The sequence below is a fragment of the Triticum dicoccoides genome, chromosome 6B, assembly GCF_002162155.2.
Source record: "Triticum dicoccoides isolate Atlit2015 ecotype Zavitan chromosome 6B, WEW_v2.0, whole genome shotgun sequence".
Lineage (NCBI taxonomy): Eukaryota > Viridiplantae > Streptophyta > Magnoliopsida > Poales > Poaceae > Triticum > Triticum dicoccoides.
This window is the reverse complement of record NC_041391.1, coordinates 69,331,324-69,336,565: the sequence shown is the minus strand read 5'-3', so window position 1 is coordinate 69,336,565 and position 5,242 is coordinate 69,331,324.

Sequence of the window (5,242 nt, the reverse complement as noted above, 5' to 3'; positions counted from 1 at the left end):
TCCATAAACGAGAAACATGTCCTTTGTCCTTTTCAGGTACTTCAGGATATTCTTGACTGCTGTCCAGTGTTCCTTGCCGGGATTACTTTGGTACCTACCTACCAAACTTACGGCAAGGTTTACATCAGGTCTGGTACACAGCATGGCATACATAATAGATCCTATGGCTGAGGCATAGGGGATGACGCTCATCTCTTCTTTATCTTTTGTCGTGGTCGGGCATTGAGCCGAGCTCAATCTCACACCTTGCAGTACAGGCAAGAACCCTTTCTTGGACTGATCCATTTTGAACTTCTTCAAAATCTTATCAAGGTATGTGCTTTATGAAAGACCTATGAGGCGTATCGATCTATCCCTATAGATCTTGATGCCTAATATGTAAGCAGCTTCTCCAAGGTCCTTCATTGAAAAACACTTATTCAAGTAGGCCTTAATGCTGTCCAAGAATTCTATATCATTTCCCATCAAAAGTATGTCATCTACATATAATATGAGAAATTCTACGGAGCTCCCACTCACTTTCTTGTAAACGCAGGCTTCTCCATAAGTCTGCATAAACCCAAACGCTTTGATCATCTCATCAAAGCGAATGTTCCAACTCCGAGATGCTTGCACCAGCCCATAAATGGATCGCTGGAGCTTGCACACTTTGTTAACATTCTTAGGATCGACAAAACCCTCCAGCTGCATCATATACAGTTCTTCCTTAAGATGCCCGTTAAGGAATGCCGTTTTGACGTCCATCTGCCATATCTCATAATCATAGTATGCGACAATTGCTAACATGATTCAGATGGACTTAAGCTTCGCTACGGGAGAGAAAGTCTCATCATAGTCAATCCCTTGAACTTGCTGATAACCCTTAGCGACAAGTCGAGCTTTATAGATGGTGACATTACCATCCGCGTCCGTCTTCTTCTTAAAGATCCATTTGTTTTCTATCGCTCGCCGATCATCGGGCAAGTCAGTCAAAGTCCATACTTTGTTTTCATACATGGATTCTATCTCGGATTTCATGGCTTCTAGCCATTTGTTGGAATCTGGGCCCGCCATCGCTTCTTCATAGTTCGAAGGTTCACCGTTGTCTAACAACATGATTTCCAGGACAGGGTTGCCATACCACTCTGGTGTGGAACGTGTCCTTGTGGACCTACGAAGTTCAGTAGCAACTTGATCAGAAGTACCTTGATCATCATCATTAATTTCCTCTCCAGTCGGTGTAGGCACCACAGGAACGTTTTCTTGCGCTGCACTACTTTCCAGTTCAAGAGGTAGTACTTCATCGAGTTCTACTTTCCTCCCACTTACTCCTTTCGAGAGAAACTCTTTTTCCAGAAAGGATCCGTTCTTGGCAACAAAGATCTTGCCCTCGGATCTTAAGTAGAAGGTATACCCAATGGTTTCCTTAGGGTATCCTATGAAGACGCATTTTTTCGACTTGGGTTCGAGCTTTTCAGGTTGAAGTTTCTTGACATAAGCATCACATCCCCAAACTTTTAGAAACGACAGCTTAGGTTTCTTCCCAAACCATAATTCATACGGTGTCATCTCAACGGATTTAGACGGTGCCCTGTTTAAAGTGAATGTAGCTGTCTCTAGAGCGTATCCCCAAAATGATAGCGGTAAATCGGTAAGAGACATCATAGATCGCACCATATCCAATAGAGTGCGATTACGACGTTCGGACACACCGTTACGCTGAGGTGTTCCAGGCGGTGTGAGTTGTGAAACGATTCCACATTTTCTTAAGTGTGTACCAAATTCGTGACTTAAATATTCTCCTCCAGGATCCGATCGTAAGAATTTTATCTTCCGGTCACGTTGATTCTCTACTTCATTCTGAAATTCCTTGAACTTTTCAAAGGTCTCTGACTTGTGTTTCATCAAGTAGACATACCCATATCTACTCAAGTCATCAGTGAGAGTGAGAACATAACGATATCCTCCGCGAGCCTCAACGCTCATTGGACCGCACACATCGGTATGTATGATTTCCAACTAGTTGGTTGCTCGCTCCATTGTTCCGGAGAACGGAGTCTTGGTCATTTTACCCATGAGGCATGGTTCGCATGTGTCAAATGATTCTAAAAGTCCATCAGCATGGAGCTTCTTCATGCTCTTGACACCAATGTGACCAAGGCGTCAGTGCCACAAGTATGTGGGACTATCGTTATCAACTTTACATCTTTTGGTATTCACGCTATGAATATGTGTAACATTACGTTCGAGATTCATTAAGAATAAACCATTGACCATCGGGGCATGACCATAAAACATATCTCTCATATAAATAGAACAACCATTATTCTCGGATTTAAATGAGTAGCCATCTCATATCAAACGAGATCCAGATACAATGTTCATGCTCAAACTTGGCACTAAATAACAATTATTAAGGTTTAAAACTAATCCCGTAGGTAAATGTAAAGGCAGCGTGCCGACCGCGATCACATCGACCTTGGAACCATTCCCGACACGCATCGTCACCTCGTCCTTCGCCAGTCTCCACTTATGCCGCAGCTCCTGCTGTGAGTTACAAATGTGAGCAACGGCACCGGTATCAAATACCCAGGAGTTACTACGAGTACTGGTAAGGTACACATCATGTATATCAAATATACCTTTAGTGTTGCCGGCCTTCTTGTCCGCTAAGTATTTGGGGCAGTTCCGCTTCCAGTGACCCTTCCCCTTGCAATAAAAGTACTCAGTCTCAGGCTTGGGTCCATTCTTTGACTTCTTCCCCGCAACTGGCTTACCGGGCGCGGCAACATATTTGCCGTCCTTCTTGAAGTTCTTCTTACCCTTGCCCTTCTTGAACTTAGTGGTCTTATTGACCATCAACACTTGATGTTCTTTCTTGATTTCAACCTCTGCTGACTTCAGCATTGAGAATACATCAGGAATGGTCTTCACCATCCCCTGCATATTGTAGTTCAACACGAAGCTCTTGTAGCTCGGTGGGAGCGACTGAAGGATTCTGTCAATGACCGCCTCTTCCGGGAGGTTGATCTCCAACTGGGACAGGTGGTTGTGTAACCCAGACATTTTGAGTATGTGCTCACTGACAGAACTGTTTTCCTCCATCTTACAACTACAGAACTTGTCGGAGACTTCATATCTCTCGACCCGGGCATGAGCTTGGAAAACCATTTTCAGCTCCTCGAACATCTCATATGCTCCGTGCTTCTCAAAACGCTTTTGGAGCCCCGGTTCTAAGCTGTAAAGCATGCCGCACTGAACGAGGGAGTAATCATCAGCACGTGATTGCCAAGTGTTCATAACATCTTGGTTCTCTGGGATGGGTGCTTCACCTAGCGGTGCATCTAGGACATAATATTTCTTGGCTGCTATGAGGATGATCCTCAGGTTCCGGACCCAGTCCGAATAGTTGCTGCCATCATCTTTCAGCTTGGTTTTCTCTAGGAACACGTTGAAGTTCATGTTGACATGAGCGTTGGCCATTTGATCTACAAGACATATTTTGCAAAAGTTTTAGACTAAGTTCATGATAATTAAGTTCATCTAATCAAATTATTTAATGAACTCCCACTTAGATTAGACATCCCTCTAGTCATCTAAGTGTTACACGATCCGAGTCGACTAGGCCGTGTCCGATCATCACATGAGATGGACTAGTCATCATCGGTGAACATCTCCATGTTGATCGTATCTTCTATACGACTCATGTTCGACCTTTCGGTCTCTGTGTTCCGAGGCCATGTCTGTACATGCTAGGCTCGTCAAGTTAACCCTAAGTGTTCTGCATGTGTAAATTTGTCTTACACCCGTTGTATGTGAACGTAAGGATCTATCACACCCGATCATCACGTGGTGCTTCGAAACGACGAACTTTAGCAATGGTGCACAGTTAGGGGGAACACTTTCTTGAAATTATTATAAGGGATCATCTTATTTACTACCGCCGTTCTAAGTAAACAAGATGCATACAACATAATAAACATCACATGCAATTATATAGTAGTGACATGATATGGCCAATATCATATAGCTCCTTTGATCTCCATCTTCGGGGCTCCATGATCATCTTCGTCACCGGCATGACACCATGATCTCCATCATCATGATATCCATCATTGTGTCTTCATGAAGTTGTCACGCCAACGACTACTTCTACTTCTATGGCTAACACGTTTAGCAATAAAGTAAAGTAATTTACATGGCGTTCTTCAATGACACGCAGGTCATACAAAAATAAAGACAACTCCTATGGCTCCTGCCGGTTGTCATACTCATCGACATGCAAGTCTTGATTCCTATTACAAGAACATGATCTCATACATCACAATATATCATTCATCATTCATCACAACTTCTGGCCATATCACATCACATGACAATTGCTGCAAAAACAAGTTAGACGTCCTCTAATTGTTGTTGCATCTTTTATGTGGCTGCAATTGGGTTCTAGCAAGAACGTTTTCTTACCTACGAATAACCACAACGTGATTTTGTCAACTTCTATTTACCCTTCATAAGGACCCTTTTCATCTAATCCGCTCCAACTAAAGTAGGAGAGACAGACACCCGCCAGCCACCTTATGCAACTAGTGCATGTCAGTCGGTGGAACCTGTCTCACGTAAGCGTACGTGTAAGGTCGGTCCGGGCCGCTTCATCCCACAATACCGCTGAAGCAAGAAAAGACTAGTAGCGGCAAGCAAGTTGACAAGATCTACGCCCACAACAAAATTGTGTTCTACTCGTGCAATAGAGAACTACGCATAGACCTAGCTCATGATGCCACGGTTGGGGAACGTTGCAGAAAATAAAATTTTTCCTACGGTTTCACCAAGATCCATCTATGAGTTCATCTAAGCAACGAGTCATGGGAGAGAGATTGCATCTACATACCACTTGTAGATCGCGTGCGGAAGCGTTCAAGGGAACGGTGATGATGGAGTCGTACTCGCCGTGATTCAAATCACCGATGACCAAGTGCTGAACGGACATCACCTCCGCATTCAACACACGTACGGTACGGACGACGTCTCCTCCTTCTTGATCCAGCAAGGGGGAAGAAGAGGTTGAGGAAGAAGGCTCCAGCAGCAGCACGACGGCGTGATGATGGTGGAGAGGCAGTACTCCGACAGGGCTTCGCCAAGCGCTCAACGGAGGAAGAGAGGTGTTGGGGAGGGGAGGGGCTGCGCCTTGGATCAGGTGTTCAGCCCTCCCATCGCCCCTCTATTTATAGGGGAAGGGGGAAGGGGGCCGGCCCCCTCTAGA